The sequence below is a fragment of the Chelonoidis abingdonii genome, chromosome 6, assembly GCF_003597395.2.
Source record: "Chelonoidis abingdonii isolate Lonesome George chromosome 6, CheloAbing_2.0, whole genome shotgun sequence".
Lineage (NCBI taxonomy): Eukaryota > Metazoa > Chordata > Testudines > Testudinidae > Chelonoidis > Chelonoidis abingdonii.
In genome coordinates this window covers 1,992,832-2,000,302 of record NC_133774.1, presented here as the reverse complement: position 1 = coordinate 2,000,302, position 7,471 = coordinate 1,992,832, and the positions used below count along the sequence as shown (strand labels likewise).

The 7,471-nt window shown below is 53.6% G+C and overlaps 1 long non-coding RNA gene across 1 annotated transcript; it reads right to left on the bottom strand.

Annotated features, from left to right (window-relative positions):
- Nucleotides 1-1,614: 1,614 nt before the first annotated feature.
- On the bottom strand, nucleotides 1,615-5,593 carry LOC142046958 (uncharacterized). Its single transcript, XR_012656044.1, has 2 exons — nucleotides 2,008-5,593; nucleotides 1,615-1,766 (listed from the first exon to the last, which is right to left on the bottom strand). It is a non-coding gene; the product is annotated as an uncharacterized LOC142046958 (long non-coding RNA).
- Between the last annotated feature and the right edge of the window lie 1,878 nt (nucleotides 5,594-7,471).

Sequence of the window (7,471 nt, the reverse complement as noted above, 5' to 3'; positions counted from 1 at the left end):
GCGTCGTCCACACCCCGAACCGTGCACGTCTGAGCGTGAGATGCCCACCCTGGCCCTGACTCCTGTTACGCTGCACTAGATCAGCAGTGGCCAAAATGAGACCACACTTCTTCAGATGCAACCTAGGGCTTGATCGGCAGCGCCCTGCTTCTGCCTTTGAACGCGGCTCGTCTGGAGTGCAGTGTTTCAGGGCACCCTAACCCAGCCCCCCAGAGTCCAGCCTCAGGCCTGCAGCCCCCATGATCTGTAATGTAGAGCAGCGGGCTCTGGAGACTACAGCTCCTGGGTGCTCTGTGTGCTGAGGCTTCTTGTACTGATGGTGAAAGACCTTCACGTTGCTTTGCACAAGTGAGTGTAGTGTTTCCTAAGCTGCGCCATGGTCCTCAGTGGGCCTGTGCGTGTCCAGGCTTTGGGTGAGGCTGCAGTTGCAGGGGCAGGGCTCTGTGCAGGTGCGTGTGCTCCAGGGGGTGGGTAATGTGCCCAAGCGAACCCGCCCTGTCCTAGGGGTTCTCTGAGTGACCCTGACCGGGAGTTCTCATGGGCGTTCGTAATGCCAGCTTGTGTTCATTTCCCATCTCTGCCAGCCCTGGCCCCTGGGTGGCTGGTGACTGATTTGCATAATTACCACATGGTTATTTCTCAATAGCTCTCCAGTGAATAAGCAAATCTGGATGGTGCCTGAGAGCTGGATTGTCAGGTCCTGTGCTAGCAGCCAAGGTGCCCTGTTAGCCTCTCCTGCCCATCAGCTGACACAGAGAAATGCCAGGATCAGAGGAAAAAGACACAGGCAATGGGGGTTGAAAAATAAATTAAAATCTCTCCCCTCCCCAACACATAACAAGTCAGCCAGGCGCCAGGTCCCAGAGGAACTATCTTAAATTGCTGGGCCCACATTTGTTCCATCCTGGCCCCACCCCACAATCCAGCCTCCTCTCTGGGGCTGGGAGAGCCCTTTCCAGCAGAGGTGGAGCGGGGGGAGAGGGGCTCCTAACACTGAGTGTCACAAGGCAAAACAAAGCTACAGACCCAGCCGTGTAGCTCCTGGCTCTGAGTCTGCCTGGGTGTGCTTACTCAGAGTGCACAGATTTAAGTGCTTTACGCGCCCCCCCCCCCCCCCGCCTGGATTTTGGTGGTCTGGCGAGGGCCCCTAGTGCCTGCAGTGTCTGAGCATTGGCTGGAAATGCTTTTCTTCTTCCGGTGGGAGCGCTGCAGCGCGCCGAGACCCATCAGGGAGAGATGGTGTCGCTCCAGTCGCCAGCACGCGGTGTTATGTCAGGGATCCATTTGGCCTGTTGAGATTGGCTCTTCCCTGCAGGGGCCACTGCAGGCTTGTTCACTGCAGCATGTTCAGCGTTGTCGCATGGTGACTGTCCTGGGCGATGGGATTCTCGCCTAGCCTACACTCTCCATTGCGGAGCTTCCTCTGAGGGCGGCGATGCAGAGGGCGTAAAGTGCCCTGAGATCTTTGTGAGAGTAAGGGGCTGTGCCCAGAACATGTACGTCTTTAGCTGGTTCTGTTTTGGAGGCTGCCTAGAGGTGTGAAACCCTCATGCCTATGGTATCAGGGGGCAGCCGTGTCAGTCTGTATCCACAAAAACAATGGGGAGTCCGGTGGCACCTTAAAGACTAACAGATTTGTTTGGGCAGCAGCTTTCATGGGTAAAAAACCCACTTCTTCAGATGCAACCTACGGCTTGATCAGCAGCACCGTGCTTCTGGCTTTGAACACCGCTCATCTGGAGTGCAGTGAGTCAGGCTGCGAGTCTCTGTTTCAGGGCAAATTACAACCAATAAAGACCATTTCTCTCAGCCTCGTTCTGCAGTTCAGCAGCCTGCATTGCCATCGCCCCCTGCTTGAAGGGAAGTGGGTTTTAATAACCCCCCGTCGGCCTGTTGTGCTGGGTGGAGCCCCTGGCTGTGCCGAGCTGTCAGCTCCCTGCCTTCCTGTGCAAAGCCAAGCCCCCCGCCAAAGTCTTAGACTTCAGCTATAAATGGATCTGGCCTCACCCTGTGGGATGCAGCTGGAAACTGGATCCTGGCCAGACTTGTTCTTAATTTGGAAAGCATGACATGCCCCTATCGGCCCTTCTCTTCCCCATGCTGTTCGCCTGCGCGGGGTCTGTCTCTGGCCAGCCTGGCCTGGAGGAGGAATCGCTCCTGGGTTCTCTCTGCTGCCAGCCCACTGAAGCTTGTGCTGCCAGGCGGTGCATAGACTTGCAGTGTGAGATTCTGCACACCCTTAGCGCTGGTCTGTTATATAACACCATGAACAAGCATTATTTGATCTGATAAGTGCCTCTCAAGCAAAGGCCAATTCTTCCAGGCCTGGGTGCCAGCCCCTGAGCTCCCACACCCAGCACCTATGTGCAAGTAGCCTGGTTTTCAGCTGTGCTGAGCAACCCCAGCTCCCATTGCCTTCAGTGGGATCTGTGGCTCTATCTAGGAATTTATGTGGCTCCCATCACCGTGACATCTGGGCACCTCCCAGTTGCTAATGCGCTTGTCCTCTAGCATTCCTGTGCAGCAGGGGAATGCTGTCGCCCATTGTGCGGATTGAGGAATGGGGCCAGGGAAGATTGACTTGTCTAGGGTCACACACGGAGTCTGCGGTTGTGCCAGGAATTGAACCCAGGTCTTTTGAGTGGCAATGCAATGCCCTCCCCACTAACCCCTCTTGTCAGTGCTCAACACCTCTGCTAGTCCATTGCCATTCAAGATCTGGGGTGAGGAGCTGGATTTTAGGCACTTGTTCGAGAGGTGGTGGACCGACAGTGCAGGTGGTGATCTGAAACGAGAAAACCGCGTAAAGAAAAAGGAGTGAATCCCCTGAGTGTAGATAAAAAGAAGCAAAGCACCCTGCCAGGCAGGCAGTGAGGATGGCCAGAGCCATCGCCCCAGACGAATTGCATGCATGATCCACTGTTAGCTAGCAAAGAGCTCTAGAGCTTGGCAGAAATGAGCTGGAAAGGAAAGGCGGATGGTTGTGTAGCACCATGTGGAGGTGATGACCAGAGAGACTGCTTGTAACCCCAGAACAAGTGATGGAGAGGGAGAAACAATACTTTGAGAGGCTCTAACATGAGGCAAATCCCTTCCTGGTGGGGCTGCCAACATGCAATCCCTAAGTGCTACCTGAGCCCAACATAGCAGAGGAGGAGGTGAGACGTGATGTCCATGAAATGAGGAGCGGTAAGGCAGTGGGACCTGAAGTGGAGGTGGACGTGCTGAGCAGAGTGGTTCTAACTGTGGTGAGACAAGAATTCCTGAAGACTGGTGAAGTCTTTCCTGGTTCCAATACACAAGAAGGGGAGCTCCACGAATGTGGAAACTACAGAGGGATAAAGCTATTGGTGGATGAGATTGATACTGGCACACATCTGGGATGCTTGGATTGGGAGGCGGGATACCACTTCGAGCACGAGCAGGTCAGGTTTAGGAAAGGACGAAGAACAGCATAGGCCAGTTTTGTAATTTGCCAAGGGATAGGGAAGCACCCACAGCACCGGCAGGACAGCTTCTGGGCTTTCATAGACCTAGAAAAGGCAACCGTTGAAGCAGACAGAAGATGCTGAGGAAATATGGCGTGTCTCAGGGTCCAGTAACTGATGAATGGCCTGTACAGATCCCAGCATTCTGGAATGACAAGGCTCTTTGGAGTGAAAGTTGGACGCACTGGGGTCAGCCCTCAATCTGCTGCTGTTTCTCATATCGACGGGCTGTGCCAGCAACGAGCCCAGTGAGGAAAGATGAGCGGCTGCTCTATGCAAATGACAAGCAATAAGGGCGTCCTCTAACGAGCGAGAGGAAACAATAAACCAGCGGGATGAGTGTCACGGACTCACAGATCGTGCCCACACTTGGCCCTGTGCGGTCCGTGGGGGGTGCCCCTTTCAGTGAGACAGCCCTTCTCGGGGGTCCACTCTCTCTCGGGGTCAGGCCCCTCCACCTCCTGGAGCCGCACCTCTCTGAGCCTTAGCACGTCTGTCTCTGCCGTGGGCCCCCTCCGGGAGTCCACGCACTCTGGACCCCCTGGGCCTCTTCACCCCCAAAGGGGCTGATGCAACCCTGTTCTCTAGACCAGAGTGACTCTCAGCCAGCATAAAACAGGAGGGTTTATTGAGAGTTGAACACAGCACAGGAAACTCTCAGGGCCTCAGGCCTGGCCTCTCACAATAACAGCACATCCCAGTCTCCCTGCATCCAGGTGGGCTCTGCCTGCTTCCCCTCGCCAGCCCGAGCCCCCCTGCTTCCCAGCTGGGTCTCTGATATCCCCGGCCTCAAGCCCCGCCTCAGTCCATTGTCTTCTCTCCAGGTAAACAGGGTCGTAAACAGGAAGGCCTGAGTCCCCTCTCCTTGCAGCTCTCCTCTGGCTGGAACCGGCTGGTCAGGTCACCGGGGTCCTCTCTCTGCAGCCCATTGTCCTCCCACTGGCCAGAACCGGTTGTGTCTCCTGGGCTGGGGTCCCTCTCCGGTCCTCTGTAACAACAAACTCCCTCTCCCCTCACCTCGTTAAACCAGTAACACCCAGGTACATTGAGTCCCACCCCCTGTGCATGCAAACCCTGGAAAAGACAAAAAACCCCAAGAAAACCCCCACTTCGTCACAATGAGCATCTAAGCTGACGTGGAGCAAATGGGCCTGATTGAGGCAGGGCCTGTGGCTCAGTAGAGCTGCCACAGGGCAATTGGCCTTATTGATGAGAGTAAACCAGCCCGACCAGTTCAGGTACCTTGGTGGCCAAGCTATGGAGACAGCAGGCTTTGCCCTGAGATGCAGTCCAGGCTGGGGAGTGGAATAACATCTCACGGGTTGTGTATGACAGGCGTATGCCAATGAGACTGTGCCCAACTGACTGGAACCGTGGTTTTCAGCCTATGCTCCATGGACTCCTGGGGGTCTCCAGACTATATCTAAGGGGCTCACGAAAGGTGGTTGTTACTATACAACAGGGGGTGTCAACCTGGGCTTCACAGACAGTCTAAGGTTTCCAAAGGGGTCTGCACCTCCATTTGAAATGTTTCAGGGGCCCGCAAATGAAAAAAGGTTGAAAACCCTGGTATAGGACAATGGTGCGCCCTGCTGTGCAATATGGTGCAGAAGCGTGGGCGATAGAGACAGCAGGGTCAACGCCTGCAGGAGTTTGAGATGAGGTGTCTTTGTGTCATAAGAGGAGTTACAGAGAGAGGAGAGATCCGAAATGAAAGTGTTCAGACACAGTCAAAGCCCAGGGTGTGGCTGACAAAATCCAGGAAGCCTGACTTCACTGGCTTCCACTTGTGCTGAGAAGGAATGAAGGGGACCTGGTGAAGAAAGCATGGCGGGGGAGAGTGGAGGAAAGAGACCCGAGAGGAAAGCTGAGGAAGCAATGGGTGGATTGCATCACAGAAGAAAAATGGGCAGACCTTGGTGCCGCCTCAGGCAGGTGAAGATGGCGGATGCCGACCTTGTAAAACTGAGGCCTGTTCCTGTAGCCATATGAGGAGAGCAGCAGCCATTAGCAGAGAAGCAGGAAGTCATATCTGCTGCTAAGAAGGTGACCCCAACCTAATGGCACCCACGATGCCCGTGGGGGCATCTTAATGCACCCGTGTCCTGGCCCCTGGGAGAGCACCCGCCGAAATGCTGCCAAATTTCAGTGGCATTTCAGCGGGGATGCCACTCGATGATGATGCTTGTCGCCAACAAGTGATGTCATCGAGAGGCGTCGCCCCCGAATTTCAGCAGTGACGCCTCTCGGTGACGCCGCTTGTCAATGCCAAGCGGCGTCATCGAGAGGCATCGCCACCGAAATGTCGCCGAAATTCAGTGACATTTCATCAGGTGCTCCACTGCCACAGTGATCCTTCATCTGGTACCCGGCAGACTAAAAGGCTGGGGACCACTGAGCTAAAGGAACACATCTTAAGATGGTTAAAGAAAACTTAGTCTGATAGTATCTGTCTGGCAAGAACTCACTTCTCAATGGTTGTGGTTGTGAAACCCTCGTTTCTTGTTTTGTCATTATGGTCCCCAGTTCCCTATTGTTTACCTGTCTGGTCTCTGTCTGGTTCTTTGATTGATTGTTACATAATTAATGTTGCTGGGTGTAAATGAATGAAGGTGGTGGGGTAGGTGTGATGCGGCAGGGACTGTCTGCATGGGGGATGGGAGAGTAGGGGGTGACTTTAGGTGATGGACAGGACCTTAGCCTGTAACCTGAGCCAGGCAGGCGGGAGAGGGAGTCAACACTTTTGCCCCGGAAGCTGGACGAAGGAAGGGGCCGGCTAGAGAGGGTTTTTCAGTTCTGGTTTGGGGCTGGGTGGGTGAATGCAGGGAATCCCAAGCTGGGATCCAAGCACCCTGAATCCCCAGAAGAACCAGATTGAGGGGTCCTGGTTGTGCCTACAAGCTCTGCTGTAGACTGTGTTCCTATTGTCCAATAAACCTTCTGTTTTGCTGGCTGAGAGTCACTGTGAGTCCCAGGAAGAGGGGTGCAGGGTCCTGACTCCCCCATACTCGGTGACAGTAGGATTGGTTAGAGAATTTTGTTCCGCTATGTTAGGATGGGTTAGTAACATTTTAGTACAATGATTGGTTAAGGTGCAGCTAAAAGGTACTCAAATGTCACTATATAAACGGGTCCAAAAGGAAGTTCTTTGGAAAACCAACTCCAGGACACAACCCAAAATCAGAGCTGCCAGACCTCAACTCTCTGCCAATGGCACCGGGCAGAAACTGGAGTCCCCAGATGGATCTGATCCTGACTGGCCAGCAGGGAAAGTTCATCTGCCTTATTGGAAGTGGGGAGCACTGTGTGTGTAGTGTGTGCAGTCTGGTTTGGTGATTGTTAATAAATAGAGGTTATGTAGGATGTTACTGTGTGCGGCTCTTTCACTGGTAAAAGACCCCGGAAACCCACAAAAGATTAAGCCCTGAGTCCACAGGGAATGGGTGTTTACCCCTCTGTGGGCTCTAGGCTCTACTCCTCTGGGTTCCGGGTAAAGTTCGGTGCCTTTCACCTGAAGCCCTAGGAACTGGGAAAGATGGTGGTGGTGCCTAAATGAACCGGATTACGCCTTGAGCCCTAGGAACTAGGTAGAGGTGGGTGCCCCTAGAGTGTGCAAGTGACAGAGAATTTTGAGCGGGTAACAACCTAACAAGCCTGTGATGGTTGTGGCAATTGCCTGCCTGTCCTCAGAAGATCTTACTGAATTAAATTTTAAGTATCTTTGGGGTCCATTGTATTAAATGCAGTGTTTGTATTTTTGTGGGCCAGGATTGCCTGTGTCCAGGAAATGTGATGTGAGCCTGGCAATTCAAAGGACTATGTTGAAAAGGTGCCAGACAAGAATGGCGCTTTGAGACACTGTACGAAGTTGTTATTTCCTGGGGAATCCCAAGGGAGAAGTTGGGGATCAAAAGGGTGTGAGCTGTATAAGGGAACAAGCTGATCTTCCCACTCTGGGTTTTGGTTCTGGTTCTGAATCTGAA